The 20,255-nt window shown below is 39.3% G+C and overlaps 1 long non-coding RNA gene across 1 annotated transcript in view; it reads right to left on the reverse strand.

Annotated features, from left to right (window-relative positions):
- The window catches only part of LOC311441112, a 163,318-nt gene that overhangs the window by 25,592 nt on the left and 117,471 nt on the right, over positions 1-20,255 (reverse strand). The window contains exon 2 of the long non-coding RNA XR_014695803.1: positions 16,633-16,745. This is a non-coding gene — a long non-coding RNA (uncharacterized lncRNA). The remainder of the gene's footprint in view (positions 1-16,632; positions 16,746-20,255) is intronic.

Consider the following 20,255-nt stretch of genomic DNA (forward strand, 5'->3'; position numbering starts at 1 on the left):
CTGAAATATGGCTCAAGCTCAGCTAAGTTTTTTTTGCTGTTATCTAATGCACACAACCTAAAAACATCTCCACCAGTTTTTGTAGGCAGATACAGAACTCTGGACGTGTTGAAGTTATATGACCCATCTATAACGACTGGCAAAAGGTTTAACCATATGTTCCTGTTTTTCCCTCCCATCCTTCAAGACACAGTTTCTTCCAACATGAGACTCCTGTTTTCCCCACCACTCTACAGGAAACACACGTCTGGTAGCATCACAAATTGCTTTGCCAGCACAACTGAGCCACATGTGCCCTAAACCCAGTTCTCCTCCAGGTTGCAAAGTGATCACTTTGTCTGCATCTGCATTTTATCCATACTGCAGTGCCCCTGTTCTCATCCCATGATTGCTCATTTGATATCCTTTAGGAGATGGCCACTCAAATATGTTTTCTCGGATGTGGTTCCCGATAACCTCAGCACATTGCAGTCATAGCTGGTAGGTGTCATTGGTTTAAGGTAAGCAAAATTCACTCTATGCAGCAATAATTCATTAAAAGAACACTTGTATACAACATTTCCTAACCACTTGTTATTAAGATCTATTTATAGAGATGTTGTTTATACGAGTTTGAATTTGATTTTCTTCTGGCTAAAATTCTGAGGGAACAGTTATGTTCACGAAGAGTTTAACAGAATTAGTTTTAAAAACAAAACAAAACAACAAAACAAAACTTTTTAGACATTCTTTTCATAGAACATGTTGTAAAGGCTGCTGAATAAAAAGTAAAGATAGTTTAGTAAGACACAGCAAATAAATAATAGATGTCCTGCATAGAAGATTAGTGCTTTTCCTCTCTCAAACATGTTGGCCAAATGCAGAAAAGCAAACCTAAGGAGACTGGGTCATAGTTAATTTGTCTGTCAAGGGAGAATATGAAATGATGAAACCACATTTTCACCCTCCATAAAAAAGTGCAGGAAGGATGTTTACTTTGCATGTATAAATAACACATTTTATTGTTCTATTTTAACATTTCTTTTCCTCAGACCACCTCCAAGGAGGTTTCCATAGAAACTTAAGAGGGAAAACAAAGAGGAATATAATTTTTACTCAGCTTATATTGGTTTCAAATACCACTGCACTTACATCAGCAATTTGTCCCTGCACACAATTTTATCAGCTGAAAATTTAAGTGTTATTGTTGATTAAAACAGCAATTTTGATTTAGCCCAGCTATCAAAAACACTGCTTGCAATTCAGTTTATCACTTCTCCAAGTTATGGCATTTTAGAACATTAAAGATGAGCAATTTTTGAAGCACCTATAATGAGCTCTATCAAATTGAAATCTGCTTTGGAACAAGTACAGTCCTCCAGTCTCTCTTTTCTTCCCTGGTGCTGATTTAAGGTACTGTAGTCAATATATTAAATCTTTAAACAGGTTTCAAATATGAATCTTTCCCATTTCTTGAACTGTCTCATACTGGTAATTATCATAATGATTTCTTAAGAGAGCCTGATCTCTGTTCCTTCCAAGGGATGTGAGTTGGCCACTTGCTGAGAGTGATGCAAAGCCTGTGATAGCACTGGCACGCATTTTTTGCAACTTCAGTGTCTTGATTTCTTTCCTTGAGTTTTTCTTTATTGCACGCTGCTTTTGCTCCCCTCTGACATTTTAAAGTCTTTTCACCAAAGACAGAAAACAAATAAAAAATAAAGAAATCAAGACAATTTAAAAAATTCCCAAAGGCTTCAAGGATGCAGTCTCTTTTCTGCATGCAGCTACTTATTACTGTTGTTCGCTTCTGACTCATTTATACATGCCTGAAACCATTTTAGGAGAACCAGTCCAACAACAACTGAATGCTGTTTTCTGAGGAGAAGCCTCATGCTGAGATGCCTGGAAGATTATAAATCTGAGCTAGAGGAACACATAAGTAGTTTCACTCAGAGACCCCGTTCTTTAGGGAAGCTGCAAATTAGCAAACCCTTTTAGGATTCCAATTTCGATACAATTTCTTCCTGCTTACAGAAGCTGAAACCCGCTGACCTCTCACACTGTTTTTCCTAAATGCCAGTTGTTGGAAATCAAAGTTGTCCTGGTGGCATGAATCTAGCTTTTACTTTTATTCAGTTCTAGCTCTGCTTTTCACAAAGAATAAGAATAAATCTGTTGCAGTACTAGGATAAAAGAAAAAGTGTTTTCAGTTTTGGTGCCCAGGATCTGTTATTTCCACTGCATTATCGGTTCTGGGTGAAAGAGCACTATTTATGCACATACAGCTACACAAACTCCTGCAGATACAACGGGTGACGATCAAATTGTACATTCCCTTCTTAATTCAGAGTCATCAGCATAGATGGCCTATGAATTGAGATTTGTTTTCTTAGTTTGTTTCTTACCGCAGTTGCTTTGGGGATGGCAGATTTTTTCTTCTATTTTGTTTTAATCAAAAGCTTTTCTTTCAGAAGAAAGAAAAGAGAAGATGACAGAACCCTCCCTGAAAAGCAAGCACAAGGGACTAAACCTTTCCCAAGAGCTCTTCTCCTTTTTCTCAACTCACACACAGCAGGACACAGGTAACAATAGAGAGCAAACAGGAACATAAGAACCTATAAAGTCATTTGCTGGGGACTTTCGAGCTTGAACTCTAAATTCTAACCTTGTTGTAAGGTTGGATACCATATCGCTTTCATAGTAGAGTGAGTGGTTTCAGATTTCCTTGCATGTGTTTATTTTTAGGCCAGGTCTGCTAATGAGCCCAAAGTAAGTGGAAAAAATCCCCCTGATGAAATGATGTAACAAGTATGAGCTCTGAATTTGTGCCCAACAATGGTTAACAATGTTGGCACTTGAATGACGGCCAGAACGGGCCGAATTTCTGTTCCAGCCATTTTAAAAAAAGAAACACGTTGGCCTATCTTTCCTCATTCTCCGATAGTGAAATGTAAAAATAGAACTATGCACTCCAGAGGGCTCCAAGGGCTCCTTTCATTAATGTGAAAAATCCATCATTTATAGCTCTGCAGCATGAATAGGTTTGGAAGACATTTAATCACTAGTAAAAACGCCACCACCCCAACCCCACTCCTGCAGCTGTATATATAGCTCACAGCTATTCATCTGGGCTCGTGGGGAACTGCTCGAGTGTCCCATATATTCTCCATAGTGAATGAGAGCAAAGGAACATGTAGTGAGAACTGCTAGTCCAGAATACAACTTACACTGAAAATACATAAATAATTATTTGGAAGGGTAGGCAAATGATAGAGCTTGCTTACTAAATATATTTTGCCTGAGTACTTTCCAGTGAGGATCAAATCATACTTCTGATCTCTGTCGCACTTCTTGGCGTGATATATGGCAAATGGGAAAGCAGCTAGAAGAAAATCCATCCTGGAGTTACGGACAGGAAGGCTTGTATCTCAAGGACTAATCTGTATTAAACTTCAGATCCTTGCACTACAAGATTTGAAAAGTTCCGTGCAGTTTTCTGCTTTCCAGTTAGAAGCTGAGGCAGATAGAATAAGGTTTTACTCTAAGATTTTTCTGATTTGAAACATTCTGTGTGTAACCAGAGGGAGTATAGTTGGGTTACGCTACCTATTCGTCTGGATACACATATACAGGCTTCTACTTTTATGATTAAAAAAAAATTAGATTCCTAAAAGTATTTCCAACAGTCTACTGTCTCTTTACACTGCAATTAAAAGATGGATCTAGATGCTGGTGAGATCTCCATGTTTCTCTTGGCTTTCAGCAGTGGTTTGCAGGACAAATCCACCACAGATTCCCAAAAAAATGCTTCATTTTAAAAAGAGCATTTTTATTAATATTAAAATCCTGGTTTAAAGACTCATATCACTGAAATACTAGGTATTGATTTAGAAAATGACGACTCTGATATGAAAAGTTTGTACTTGAGATTGAGAGAGAACAGAACAGTTAGAAAAAAAAAATTTAAAGTAATGGGCAGCATCTTCTATTCCATAACTCAACAAGTCTTTGACTGATTGCACAGAAATAATGTAGCACAGGGAATAGAAAAAGGCACCAAGTGTGTGGCAGGATTGAAAAGGATATCCTGGATCATTAAGTCCAAATCTCACATAACCACATACCGCTTTAATGACAGAGACACATTTTACAGGCTTTCCATTTCTGACAGCACCAAGCCAAGGTTATTTGTGGTTTCTCATACAGACCTTTTCCAGCTTTGACAATATATAAATTTACCCTTAGACCTCCCAAAACTAAATCAGAAACACTATTAGTGCATGACAAACAGCAGACGTAGTGTAGTCTCTTATTGACTTTTAAAATTGTTGATAAAATTTTGTCTTGCTGTTGTTGCAGTGGTGGGACCTGTGTTGGATCTGGTACTATCTGCTCGTGGTGCCCCAACTCCACGTGGCTCCAGCACAACCTGTCCTTCGGCAGGAAGGATGAATGCTCAATTCAGCTCAGTGCCATGCACCAGTTTTCATTTGGTGGAAAAATGCCCGCATATGATTTCTACCTGATTTGCACTGTTGCTTCTATTAATAACTGCCATCTTGATTTCAGACGCAGAGGATAGGCACGCATACTGGCTGATCTGGTTTCTGTGCATCCTCTTTTTCCATGTTCAAGCAATGCAGGGAGCCTGAAAGCAGAGGGTGCCCTGTGCTGGCAGCACCATGCTTGTGAGGCAGAACAACCCTACAGCCTCACCAAAACTGACAGTCATTCATCCCTTTACCATCCCACTGCTATCTCCCACGTGTCAAGGACAATCAGGGAAAGAAGCTGAATTAAAGAAGAGTTGCCAATTTAAGGCAAATTAGGTAGATAAGCTATACTAACTGGATGGACTTTCTGTCAGAAATAAAGGTGGCATAACTTGGTTTCATTAATTCATTTCAAAGTGAATTAAACTAAAGCAAATTGAGGCCATTTAAATTCTGCCTGAGTATATGGTTTCACTAATGCATTTCGAATCTAAATTCATTTGGGTTAATTTTATTGAACATCCCTGAGTAGAAAAGAGAAGATATAATCCAGCTTTAAACATCTGCTCCTGGATTTTTGGATTTATGCATTCTATTCTATTTCATCTTTTTTCTTTCATATATCTACCATTGCTATTTGAATTTCAAGATAAGTGTCCCATAGGGTACTGTGAGTTTTTTTCCTTTCGGAGAGAACCATCTGGAGAAAAACAGCAATATTGCCAACCACTAGCATTAAAATTGTGAGTCAGGCCTTAAAAAAATCATGAGATTTATTTAAAAGTGTGAATCTTTCCCCCACAAATGTATTTACATTTTTAGTGTGTCTCTGATATTTTAGATGTACTCCAACCACATTTGCAAACTGCAATACAGGAAAAGCTGGCTTGCCTACATAACAGCTGGACTGCAATAGCCACAGCCTTAATAAAAACACCAAATATCAGGAGACCCATAATGGAATCCTGAAAATGGAAATTGTAGAAGTTGGGAACCCTGGCAGGATGATAACTGCTTATACTTGGGACCAATTTAAATGAACCTCTTCAGTGGGAGGCTGGCAATCCAGAGGCAGCTAAGCTTGAATCCTGCACTTGTTTAGCTCTGATCCCAGTACAGAAATAGTCCCTTTTCTCCTCAGTGCTTGCACAGAGCTGCAATCCTGCTTGATAGAAAGGATGTCAATGAAATGCAATGCTTGCTTGCTTTGCTCAGCTCTGATCAAATGACCTTGACCTGCTCCTCAGACATGTCAAATTTGTCTGTCTGGTATCTAGATTTTCTCCAGAATACCTAGAATAGAGGTGTTTTGAACTTGTATTGACTTTGAAGCTTTTATTTCTTAAATCCAGTTCAGAGTAAGTGTTTCTCTTTTAGGTTACAGACAACATTAATGGTGGTGACTAACAGAAACCTCACAGTATTGAGCGCTCTGCAGCCAAGTCAAGCAGGCCAGAGATTCCCTTGAGGAACTCGTGAAAAAAAAACAACAGCTGCTTCAGGCTGCAGGACTTTCCTCAGAAGAAAACTTTAAAACAAGTTAATGCAAAGAGGGAATACTTCTAACTCACACTCTTCTTCATTCACTAGATGCTAGTTCACTCTATGCATTCAGAGATTCTGTAGTTGAGATGTGAGGGACACAGCAGAGACGTCTTTCCACAGGAGCTGAGCTCAGAGTCAGAGCTACACAGCACTTGTGTGGTTTGGCTAAAGAAGGGATTCTTGGGATCTACCAGTCGATCCATGACACTTGGTCCAAAGCACCTGGAAGCAAAGCAGCTCCAACAGATTTAGTCCCACAGAGGATGAGGTCTGAGCCTCCAGAGGAGCCTTCTCATGGGGATCTCTCCCAGCCTCCAGCACAGGACCTGAGCTGCTCAGGCTCTGCAGGGGCGGAAGAGAGGAGAGAAGATCTCCTTTCCGCTCAGTCTACACTTTCTGCAAGTATGACAGCATCAAACCTCAAGCCCACTCATCAGTACAGATGGGTCTGAGAGGCAAAGGGATTTTTTTCTCCAGCCCCATTTGAAAGAATTGTTTTTTTTTTCTAGCTTGTGCTTGCTGGATGTATTAGCAGCCCTTTAGTGTTTGGCACTGCATGGGAGCTTTATACTACATACAATACAAGTTACATAAGAATAATTACTGGCCTGCATGCTGAGATACTTGATGAAGGACATGTCTTACATATTTTTCTTTTTTTCCAGGCATAGATATACCATAAACAAAGACCATTAATTATAAAGCAGCTCCCTGGAGAAATGGAAATTACTTGAGGAGTAAGAATGATTGAAGAATGATTGCTCTATGCAGGCCATGTCCCACCAAGATGCAATTTGCTTCCCTTTGCATCATTCACATCTGTTTTTCTATACTACGGCTCCTGTATTTTACTGACATTTTATAGCAAACCTCAGTACAGAAGGCTCAATGAGATCCATATCCATTCCTCAGAAGATGTGTACAAAGTGCAGTAAAAATGTTTTTGTGGTGTATTTAAAGACATCATCACAGCCCAGGGATACAAATGGGCATTTTTGAATACAAAAGACAGGTCAGGATTTTAATTCAGACATATACATGTGTAATCCTTCTTTACCCCACCAATAATCAAGTACACTGTAGACAGAGTAGCAACCCTTATGTTTCTGTCAGATTGTTTTTCAAGGAAGGATTTATTTCAATATGAACATTATAAATAAATTACTTGAGGGCAAATGAATGGAAAGCATATCAAATATGATTATAACTAGCAAACAACATTTTTACTGGGCAGATTCCCCTGTCTACAAGATTGCCTCATGACCGTTCAGGCTGGAGTGATAGGGCAGCCTTTCTCTGTGTGAACTTCATGATCCAGAAAGGCCTGCCTCTCCGTAAGCAAGGTGGTGTATTACAAAAATCCTGACATTTCTTCAGATTCACAGTTCCCATGACCTCCATGACAAAACCACAGTGTAAACCTCCTACTGAATTAATATTTACCCAAGGTATTTCAAAGATAGTCCAGGCATTGTAAGCACAAGTGCTGGGCTCTAGCAGATAGCTATTTACATTTCTCTTGCAGTCACCCCTGGGACACATCCCCTGAGTCCATGGACATTACTGAGACTTTCTATCCATATGAAAATGCTGCCACCTGGGAAAGCATTAAAAAAATCCAATCAAACACAAGAGCTGGGAGTGATAATGGCCATTTACACATCAGACTATCTCAAAAGACAAAGTAACTATGTCCTGACCACAGCACCATGTACGTCTGTAGCTTTCCCCTCTAGTTTTGAACGTGCAGTTGTGCTGCTTCCTGTCCTAAGCTGCCGGGTGGTATCACAGCGCACACTTCAGCACTTGCTGTGTTCTGCTGCTGCAAAGAATGAAGTCATCCCAGATGGCATGCAAGGATATACTTGCTTATAACATGACTCATAGTTTGGAACCATAAAAATATTTATTTATTTTTGTACACTATGTACTGGTGTGGTACATCAAACCATTTTGCACTCTCTCTTATGTGGGTAGTAGAAGTAGCACCATGTTGAGGACATTGCCACTGACACGTCTTGTGCCTCTAAATCCTTCTCAGGCTGGGAGGGAGCAACCCAAGCAGGCAGCTGCTCTTGGCTGTTATGCTCCATGCTACCCACCAAAAATGAGAACTGAGAAGTCCTTTCCACAAGCACTGCACCAAACCACAGAACAAATTATTTGATCCAAGCTTTGGTTTATATCCTGCTTAGAACTCAGCCCCAAATTGGTTTAGTAGTTCACGAACCTTGAAGAGGAAAAGTAAATTATATGCAATGCAACTAAATTGAATCTAGTCTAGCATTGTAGATCAAATATTCAGGAATAGCTATTAACATGTGTGAGGGAACTGAAGGTGAATTATGCTCCAGAGCTAATTGAAGAGCTTCCTCTAAAGGAAAGGAAACCTGTTTTGATACTTTATTTTGCTAATGAGAAGCAACGTAAAATGACTTCCTAGTTATTATGCTGAAATATGTCATGCATATTCAAAAACTATCTCTGAGGAACTGAAACAATTTAGATGAGATGAGTTACTGAACACATGAAAGGAATTGACTTCACAATCCAGCTAATGATTAGATAGGCTCAACTGTTAAAAATAATGACTGAACCAAAAAAATGTACATTCACATTAACTGCAACCACTGATAGTTAACGTGAGCCTGCCAGCCAAATGGCAATTTAATTTTATTTCAACTGTTTGCTTTTCATTTGGTTTAAAAAAAAAAAGAGTCAATTTATGTTCTTTGCACTTGTGGAAACTCTGCATCAGGTTTCCTGGAGCTGGCTTGTGACCAGAGTGTTGTCAATGATTTTCTAAGGTAGTACTTTAACTGTCCGGGAGATTTGACACTGTAATGGTGAATGTTCACCCACTAATTCTGGTTGCCTATTTGGCACTCTTCCACATCATTCTTTCAAAATTAATTGAGCAGAAATTCACAGGTTATTTACTTTTTAAAGCCCAACACCAAAAAATATTATCCACGTGGCATCTGCTTAAGAGAACCATACTGTACCTTCCCACCTTTACTAAAGATTTTAACTAGCTCACAGCAGATCTGCCAAGTACTACGTTAGGGCACACGTCAGAGCAAACTTCCAAACTGAAATCTATGAATTCTCAATGGAGTTGCAATTAATTGAAAACCAGTGATGCCTGTTAACTGTATCCTCCTGACCCTCAATGTTCTTCAGCATCCTCCATGAGAGAAACCTAAGTTAATGTGCCCAGGAAAATTTCCATAATCAGCACTCAGATAAAGATCTCTGATCCCTTACCATTTTCTGTGAGCAGGCTAAAAGAATGTGCAATACATAAAACAGATATTGGATATAATAACCAGCCCTTGAAAGGCTGGAATCATTTTGCTGTAGGAGTAATGCATTGCTGGATCCAAAGACATTACAAGATCCCATACCTAACCTAGGTGCAAGCTGTAACTCTGCCCTGCTTTTTACTCCAAATGCATACAAGTGCCACAATAAGATCAGTGTTCACAAACAACCTTATTTTCCTATTTGACAAAAGACAAAATTGCATAATCTCTTTGTTTGCAGTTTAACCAAAAAGGTACAGCACCACACACCACTGGTACCGGCTGAGAAACCCCTGAGGTGGAGAGCAGAAGGCATGACGTACCCCTGGATGCCCAAAGATTGTCCAGCCGAGGATTTGTAACTTCTGCTGCTGACAGATCCTGACCTTCAGAGCAAGACTGCAAGGACAAGGGTTGGGGAGTCTGACTCATTCTCAAGCTCTATATTAAATCTGTCTCACCCAGGATATCTAATGCCTCGCTGTTTACAGAATCAGTGTCTGGTTTATTATCTTCTAATATAATATTTTTGTAATTGGGAGCCTGTATATTTCTGATATGATCTGAAGGCAGTGACTAACACAAGGCCATCACCCCGCCTTGCCTGGAGTCACTGGCTGCAAATGGGCACAGGTTTACACCCCCACGCAATCAGCCACAGGGTTAGGGCCCTGCCTTCTATTCATCACACACACAAATCAGGGAGGCACAGATCAGCAAGAAAGGCCTTCACGAGAGAACTTCTGAAAATTTTCAGGCATACAGAGTTTTATGTTTCACGTGTGCGTCCTATGAGGAGGCAGAGGGGAGAGGGCAGCAGTGCTTGAGCTGAAATAGGGAGATATAGGGAGCTTGGAATGAAAAGTTTTAAGCAGAAAGGACACTTAGAAGCACCTAGTCCCCAGGTAAAGAAAGGCAAAATGCCTTCACTCCAGTTTTCCTAATCAAATTAGACAGATTTGCAAGGTATAGAGTATTTCTTGCTTGTGGAAACAGATAATTGCCCAGTTTGCAACAGCAGCGACCTGCTACTGTGCTGACTAGGGCAGTTTAAACATAGAAGTCATCCACAGTGGCCTCAAGCTCCTAGATAAGTAGCAAAATTCATCTAGACCCCAATTGGCTTTTGTAAGGAAAGCTTAAAAATCTCTGTGTCTTAAAATTAAGTTACCAAGCCAACGCTCCATCTCTAAAGTGACATTTCACCTTGCTTGGGTGTCCTGTGAATTGCAATACCTCGAGCTGATGCAGCTAAAAGAACATGTAGAGAAGACAGAAAGAGCCATTACCGCAGCCCTTTTTAGCCATTCCCGAGCATGGCAGCTGTCAGTCCTTGGGTCTGCCCCTGCTGCAATTATCTGCCTCAAGCAATCTGATCCAAATGGATTATTTGGATCCTTCAGTTTGTTACACACCAAAAACCCAGGGCAGGAGATATGCCACATGCCCTGGCACAGAACAGAATAAGCTCACTAAGCTAAAGCTACAAATAATACTCACTTGAAATATGTTACATGAGAACAAGTATTTTAGTGTAAGACCTGTTACACTGAAATGAACCTAAAGCAGCAAGAATTTAAGCTGAAAATATTTTTATTTCATGGTATTAGCATGTATTATGTGTTTTTGACTAAAACTCAGAAGTTCATATGTGTAAATTTATCTTCTGTTACAAATCACACGGGTTTCAGATGTTCCTGCTGCCCCTTGAGTGTCAAGCTGAACTCAATCCCAAACCCTCAAAGATGAATCCAGTCAACATTTAAATCCAAAACTACATAAAAACTACATAGTCTGAAACTACATAAACACCTTCATGTGATTGTGCTCCCAGCCTGAAATGTGTCACACCAAATTGCAATGCTCAGCTTCATTACCTGAAATTCACACGGAGCAAAGATCCTTGTTATTCAGTAGACCACTGTCACTCGTAACATGCAGCATATTTGGTATCTGAGAGACTGAATGCATTTTCTATTAAAATGCAAACAAAAATCTAACCTCCCTATATCATTATCTCAAAATGTGTTAATAATCCAGGTGGATTATTTCATGTTTGATCCTAGGGATTCAGAATAGAGCCCAACTCATTTATCCACAGCTGCATCATCGTTACTGGCATATCAGGCACACACACACAAATTTATGGGACTGTGTCATTTGGTCAGTAACATAAATATATCTGATTAACAGCCACAAATGGCTGACCTATTGACTAAAACTGTGCCATCATCTCCCCAGAGCCAACTTGCTTTTTTTTTTTTCTTTCCTTTTATTTCACTACTGTCCTTTACATTGAAAATAGCTTTTGCTGACTGAAATCTCCAATCTTTTTTTCATGAAGAAAAGCCTTTGTAACCACAAAAAACAAGTAACAACTCAAGAAGAGATAAGAGAATTTTAAAATATTAAACCACTATTTCTCATGTCTGTATCTGTTGAAAGTTAGATGGTTGTGTGTCTTGAAGATTAAATGTTTTAATTGAAAATTTCCTGAGGTTTATAAGCAGTTTGTTCATTCGATCCCCATTTTTCTTATTACTAGCATTTATTAATATAGGATACAATGGAATATAACAAGCTAGGAAGTGATGGCCTTGCTAAAGCTGAATTTGGCAGAATGCTGATATTCTCTCTGCTGGTAGAGAATGTGCAATAAAAATATAAAACCGGTGGGAATTCATTTTGACAGTGCAAAGAAAGTGTGTTTATTAAAATATAGTGCTTTCAGGATCTGCTTTTTTCTTGAAAGGTGCTCATAACTCAGACTAGTTCATATTACACCATTAGTGCATAAAAAACTTGTTTGCTCCCGGTAACAAAAATTGGAAATATTTTTCAAGAGCAATTGCTGCGAGGCAATCTCTGCATTTTCACCACAGATGCCTGTGCAGACTCTAAGCTGAAACTACTGCCCATAAAGTTACTCTGATTAGCACATCAGCCTTTTTACTTACAGGTCAGTATGATAAGTATTAACGGGTTTGTGCAAGACAACTTGAACAAATGAAGAATTAAATTATGATCTCATTAATCCAAGCTACCTCCTACTTTTAGTGGAAAACAGTTTTGGTTCTTTCCCTAGCTGCTCGCTTTTTTTTTTTTTTTTTAATCTTTTTATCTTTTTTTTTTTTTTCTCCCTTTGGCTCTGTTGAACAAACACAGAAACACAGGCAAATAAATCTACATAGGATGAAAAATAACATCAAGATAGTATTTTTCACATGCTTGCTTGCCCACCTTTTGCCTTCCTTCCTAGCAGGAGAATAGCAATCTGGCATTGGCCCCTTTCGCATTTATGAAGATAAAGTAGCCCACATACAGGGAAGTAATGGGGCTCCCTACTGTTCCTTAGTCACTTACGTGGAAGAGAAGCGTACGGGCTCATGGCTGAGCACAGCTCTTACATGACAAAGCACTTTCTCTGTTCATTCGAACCATTCCTTTCTACTCTCCATAACCCTGCTTGTTTCAGCTCCCTCAATGAATAAAATCCATGTCAGTGAGCACTGGGCTCCAGAATACTGCCCAGGGAGTACTTTTGCTGGTGACAATTCACCTGCAGCTTCCCTAGTACAGAACTTCAAAGATCAGCAGAGATGGACTTGAATTCAAACTTCAGACAGAAGTCTTAAAATTTTCTATTTGGGAATATGGTCCTAAGTCCCCGGTGCTTTTGAGAAGGTGAAAAAAAAAAAAAAAGAAAAAGAAAGCAGGGTATTTTATCCCACGGACAGTTTAGATACTGCCTTTACAAAGCCACGAGGAAAGAGGTGAACTACTTGACCCTCAGCATTCTGGCAGCAAGGCTTAGCAGTGCTGCTTTACAAGTTTTGGTCCTGACAGATTGGAAGATGGTAGGAACTAGAAAGTATCCACTGACTTTAAAATTTAAATCTTGAAAAAAAAAAGAGGTAGTTATTCATCCCATAGTCCTACAGTTTCATGTTAAGTCAACTGAAATCCGTCTATGCCATGGTGGATGATTTAAACATTGTGAACAGATACAGTTCTTGACGACATCAACTACCAGCTCCCAATCACTCACAAGGGAAGTCAAGTACGAAAAGCCACTTAAAGACTGGATTTAGGACTGTGATTTAAATGCAGCATTTCTATAAACAAACACATACTTAACAGCCTAACTATTGAGACATTGGGAAGTAGTACTCTCCAGTTCAGAAAATCTGTGTAATTTATTATGCAATTAGCAAGCATTGTGGTTACCAGTACTAAAGCTAGTTTAATTTATCTGAATTCAATTCAGAAAGAAGTCGGTGTAGACTATAAATAACAGGTATTATATTAGTTCTCTATCCAGACTAAAGATGACAGTAACATTAAAAATAAGCAAACCCATTTTTGGAAATCATACTGGGGACTATTTTAAAGTGATTCATCAGGATGACATAAATATGTGATACAACTCTGCTTGTGATGTATAGAAAATAAAGCAATGCAAGTGTTTTAAGTCAAAGATTTTACAAAATTATCAGTGCCAAGTTGCTTATTCTTCATCAAAAAGGCTTTTAAGAAATGTGGAACTGGCTACCAAAATTAAGACAATTTCATGGTACTTCAGAAGAAGGTAAAAAACCAAGCTTCTAAAACATAGCAGAATATGTTTGAAAAATACAGTACGTATTTGACTGAATTCTGTTCAGTTAATAGAACTATGGCAACTTCTACTTCAGAAAACTGGGATCTTAAAGGGACAGTGGGTGATTTGGAAGCCCTCACTGCATTGGGATGAAGGTTTTCCCACTTGATATCTGACCATAATCAGTTATTTGTCCACACCCACCTTTATTTTTCCTCACACAGTTTTCTCTATGCATTTGGATATCTTGAGAATCCAATCCCAGCTGCAGTTTTAAAATTTATTCAAATAAACACATTTAATAAAAATGATGCAAATGCAATAATACAAAGGAATCAAATGTAGCCAAGGGCTTACATAAACTAAACAAAGCAGCTATCAGAACCAGACTAATGAACCCATGTAAATACAGGACGGTCATCATGGATCGGGTATTTTATATTGTAATTCACTTTGCTGCATTTCAGAAGCAGAATTAGATTTTCGGACAACTTATGAAAATTTATATATACCCATCTTTCAAACCCTACCTTCCTTCCTTCCTGTTGGATCCATCTACTCTCACAGTCCTCGTTCCAGTATTTTCCCTCTGCAGGTTATGAATAGCTGCTACTCTCTGCAGCAATGCTCCATGCAGCCTTTGTCATATAAACAGAATCTAAAACAGAGGGTATGCACTCAAACTGCTCAGATATAGTTCAGGTAGACCTTCTGGGAAATGAGGACGGGGGCTATTCTTGACTAAAGTCATTATCTCAAAAGCCTTGTTTCCAATTTAAGCTTAAAAAGGGTCCTGAGTTTCTACTCCAGAATAGGAAAAGCTTTGGGCAGAATCCTCCACATTGTCACTCCACCATCAGCACTGGGTTTGGCCCTGTGCAATGTCACAGCCAGAGTGACTGAAGCAATACATGTTGCCAGAAGGATGGCACTTTCTAAATTTTAAGGACCCTGAAAAAATGACTATACCTTCAGACCGACAACAAAGATAACACAGATTTTTCTCTCCTGAAATTTGTCTACAGCCCCTAAAACTAATTAGTTTAAAATCTAGATTAATACATTAATGATAAATAAGATAATTATCTCTAGTTTTATCTTTGTAAACAGAGACCTACAGAAGTGGGTGAGTTACTGAACACACTGGATAGGCTGAGTTTTTCCCAACTAAAAATTAGATGCACAAGCTTAGAGAGAATGAAAGCTTTTCCCCCTCCAGATGGTAAGCTGCCTAGGCAGTAATTGATTTTAATCACAGACTCCTGACAATATTCTCTGCCTAGGAAGGGTTCAGTAGCTACTGATGTCTGCAGCTGAAAGAATATGGTGCCTATTTTCAGTCATTTTATGGTCCAGTTCCCAGTGTTCCCAGTGAACTTTCAGTAGCATGGTTTATAACGTTATTATCCCCTCTTGTTCTGTACTTTACTGCTTAGTTTCAATTGTTGTTGGACTTAAGACTGAACTTCTGAAAATGCCATCTATCTTTTCCAGGCCACTGATAGAGCCATCAGTTTAGAGATGTATATTACCTAATCCACCTGGTTTGACACATTACAATATCATATTTCCTGTTCACTCATACGTGACACATAGCCAAAGCTCTTTGCCCTCAAGTTTATAAACTGGATTCAGTACCCTTGCCAGAAACTGTCCCCAAATTTCAACCCAGTTCATTTAATTCCAGTATCCCTTTAAAGTGAGCATAGTTAAACATATTTATCCCCCAGTTCCCATCTTTCCCAGCTGGCTCTCTGGGAGAACCATTTGCAGTAATCTTTCAGTGACACCAAAACACCTATTTTTCATCTCCATCTAAGCCCACAAAGTATGTGAGACATTATGTTTACTACAGACCACAAAACTTTCACCTTTTGTGTATTGCTTTAATGCTGTAATAGGCTGTCCCTAAAATCTCTTTGCTTCTCCTTCATTGCCTCTGAAAACATTTACAGAAGTCCCAGGACTTCAGTCAATGCAAGAGCTTGTGTGCCCTGGGTTTCAGATTACATCCCCAACCATGAAATATTAAAGAGCATTCTCTGATGGTACCCTTCAGAAATTACTAGATATGAGTGAAAATGCCCCTTTTAACAAACTGTTGGAAGGAATTAAATAATCACAATCAACCCATGATACTCTCCTCTGTTACATTTCTCACAAGACAAGAGAGATTAAAACTTTTTGCAATACCTCAGCATCTCCAGTAAGATATCCATACTTCAGAAAGAAGAGATTTAAAATTATTCACTACTGGGTCTTAATGAAGGACTTGAACCAGCTCAGATTCAAGTAGTTTTAACTTAGATTAGATTCAAATATTTCCAATGAACAAATATTCAGATGTACACAGGTAACACAAACTCAAGAAGCTCTTTACCCTCCACAGAATAATTTCTGTGGACTTTACAGATGCTATGGCATAAAGAAGAGTTAAGTGCATCATGTACTTGAAACTATCACATACTTTTCCTTTATTATACGTATCATTAGGAAAAAACATAACTGCACCCCAGGCATCTCTCAAATACCACGTACAGGTCCTTCATTTGGTTGATACACTCTAAAGACATATTGGATATAGCCACAGATGTTCTTTACTAAGTTGTACTGAAATCAATCTAATTTTGAGATGAATGAGGTGGTCTGATTTAAGGACTTGATTTCCCAGCATAACAAAAACATTAAAAGAAGTGAAGTCTCTTACCACTCGGAGTTCTGATGGATAAGCCAATTTCTCAGTCATGGTTTCTGCCTTTTAAACCAGAATTTCAGAAAGGTATCTATGAAGGTAACATCCATCAGCTATCTGGGAGGCATCTGGGAGAGAAAAAAAAAAAAAAAAAGACATCTCAGATTTATAAGCAACACTAAGTTAAATTGCAATTAAGTATGCAAAATATTGCTTTAATATTAGTGACAAGGTAGTAGAGGACCAGCACCAAAGAATCAACAGGGATAGTTATCCACAGATTTTTTTAAAAAATGAGTTTCAGTACCTTACATACAGGGTAGTGTGATATGGCATAGAGCATAAGATCAACTACGTCCTCACTTGACAGCGTGCTAAATTTCAAAGCTGTCTGATGGCATATGTGATGTGAGCTCATGGCTTCCATCCAGTTCCCAGTCAAATGATGTCCTCATCTTACCCACTGACACTATCCAGCAGCCTCAGCTGAGGAATAGATGTTAGAGGGAACTACAACATTATACAGAGGCAATGGAAATTTTTAGGCAGATTTTTTTTCTGTTGAAAAAAAAATAAATAAATAAATAAAAATTTAAAACTTTTTGTGGGCCAAAACTGGCGTTTCTAAATAGCAAGAGTGCTATTTTGTTAAATGGTACAGAGAGACTCTGTGCTGGTTTTCCAAAGCCATGCCCACTCTGTGTGATGCAATATTGATCTGAATAAGTTTGCTGTAGCACTGGAAGCAGCACCGCTGTGTTTGCAGAGTGCTCCCTTGGCTACTTCTCCCTGCTCAGGAGGAGGTGAGACAAGTTTGGATGGTGTGTGGCTCCCATGCAGCTGCACTGTTTGCAAGCACTTGCTGAAGCATATAAGTAGCCAGTACCACAAGCCCACTAAACGGGGCTGGGGTGCAGTTATTTGTGTAAGTCACGTAACGTCAGCATCTCCTTGCTGCTTTAAGGATCACAGCGTTTCCCAGATCGCTGCAGCACTGTGGCTGTGCTGTGAGAAGTCACTGTTGGCACAGGCTGCAGCCTTGTACACCTGTCTCATGACTACGACGGCAGTACAGTCTGTGACTCTAGTGCAGGCAAACATATATTCTTTAGGATGAGTAATTAAACACTGAAATACTCTCACCCTGAGGAGCAGAAGACGCAGTTCAGCTTTTAATGTACATGTGTATCTGTTCTAGAAAGCTCGTGAGTCCTCGCAGGCAATTACATCCAATTACAAAGAACTTTCTCAGATAAAGTAATGTTTTCTTCAGGAAACTTCATCAAGCATATTATGGAAATTAGCATTTTATTACCATTACTGCATTATTTATTTTTTTTTTTTTACTGTAGGCATCACACAAACCTGGAACCCTACTGTGCAAACACATGAAAGCAGCCACTTCCCCCAAACACAGAAGAGGGGTCGTACTGTTCTCATTTTTAGTACACTTTATAGACAGCTGAAGCACAGGGGATATAAGTGGTTTGCTTGAATCACGCACAGCTTATGGCAGAGAGGGGAGACAAGCTGAGCTCTCCCTAGAACCAGCTCTAGTACCAGGACTGCAAAAATCACCCTTTCCCTTTAAAGGGCCGTAACACACTGTGTTTGGGGGAGAAAAAAATGCAAGTGATTCTCTGCAGGACTGGAGCTTAATGGCTTGTCACTGTAGTCAAATAATTCAGTGTCAAATGCCAATTTTGTTTTTAATGATGTAGCGATGTACCCAGCTCCCACACACGTTAGAGGTGCCTGGGTACTGTGGAGTCTCACTGGAAGCTGTGTGAAGTGGAATTCAAACATCCTCCACCACCTTTTTAATGAAATAAATTCATCTTCTAATAGAAGAGAAGTCCTTCAGTGCTTGAGTTCTCCATTTTACACTCATACATACTCTGTACCTTGTCTGTTTGCATTAAAAGAAAATCCTTTTGATCAATGCTCTGGCAACAAAATTGCACTCCCCTGCATAGAGCTCCCCTCAGTCAACCCGCAGTGTAAATGATAGTTAATAGATAAAGAGACACGCTGTCAGGATCAGCTATGCATGTGTTAAAGCTTAACTGTCTCTAAGGTAGCAAGGAATAAAAGCCTTTCAGGTAACACATTACCGTCTAGCCTCATCTGCAACACATTTCAGTACAAGCAGCGAGGTTCCTTGCCTCCTCCTCACATCCTGATTTCCCTTTGCATCAAGTCTCCAGTAGGGTAAATGGCAGAACTTTGTCACTCACAAACTGGGCAACTGAGACAAATGAAACCAAGGTATCTGACCAAAAATATGCTTTGCCTTACTGGCACAGGTGGCACCAGAAACCAGGAATCCACCAATTCCAGCCTGTTACTGGATCATCAGGCTAGGTTGCTTCTACTGGCATCCAAACGGTGTGTCAGTGGTTATTCTAAATAAAGCAATAAAAAAATTACTGGCAGCCTTAATGGGGTTTTACTCTTCCACATTAGGATTACTCAGTGAGGAATCAGCTCCTTAGCACATGGTACAGAAATGACCACATAGTCACACAAATCCTCCTCCATTTACTGAGCTGCATCCACTTTGCAAGGAGCAGAGATTATAAAAGCAGGAGCTGAGCCCTGGCAGTCCTTCTCCAAGCACAGGCTAGCACTGTGGGGCAGGAGATATTTCCATGCACTCCTTATGCAGGTACATAGAGAGGACTGGTTATTTATTTGCATATAAACCTACCTGGAATTTCAACACTTTGAGATTTAAAGCAAAATATGCAAATCTACCTTTGCTTTTTCACATTTCCCAGCCAGCTACAAAGCTTACTGAAATTTTTGAGAATTAGTATTTGCAATTTAAATAAAAAGCAATCAAACTTTGAACTTTTTTTTTTTTTTTTCCAGCAAGTCAGAACACTACCGTGATGAGTAAAGAGAAAATTATCGCGGTAGTCAAAAGGAAAATTTCATCCCCCATAAAAGCAGGGGTCTCTGTCCTTTGCACTGTGGGGGATCTACACCATAGTCTGCTTGTTAATAGCCATCATAGGATCAGGACTATGAAGATCCATGAAGAAAACCAAAAAGCAGAAATAGCAATCCAAAGAGGTGAATGTGCTGTGCATGGTTAGGAAAGGAACGCTGAGGACAAGCAGGATCATTATCTTACCAGATTAGTAAAGAACAATATTTTTTACATTTCAAGAAACATAAAGCAGCAACGCTGGCAGTTCACAGCAGCATCAGTATTCAGACATATGGTTGAAGTTCCCCAAAGTTAGTGCACAAAACTTGTCAGCCTGAGAGGAGATTTAATTTGTTTGGGAAGTTCTTACGCAGCTACTGCCTTTAACTGTAAAAAATATTTCAAAGCTCTGTCATCTCCAGCACTGTTTCCAGCTGTGTTTAAACAAATCTGATTTTCTTTGTCATCGTATGCAGCTGTATCTCCTCTCTTCTCTGCTTTCTTTTGAAAGCAGTTCACGGTGATCAACTCAAAGGAAATGCAGCTTCATTCCAAAGGGGTTTCATTTCTTCCCCACTCTGATGGTCACTGATCACAGACCCATATTACAAAAAAGAGACTGAAATTGTACTAAAGGTGAATTAATTCACGGGTACTCCTGCCCGTAAAAGTATGGTGTATCAGTGTCAGGGCACTAATCACC

This window comes from Aythya ferina (genome assembly GCF_964211825.1).
Source record: "Aythya ferina genome assembly, chromosome: 9".
Lineage (NCBI taxonomy): Eukaryota > Metazoa > Chordata > Aves > Anseriformes > Anatidae > Aythya > Aythya ferina.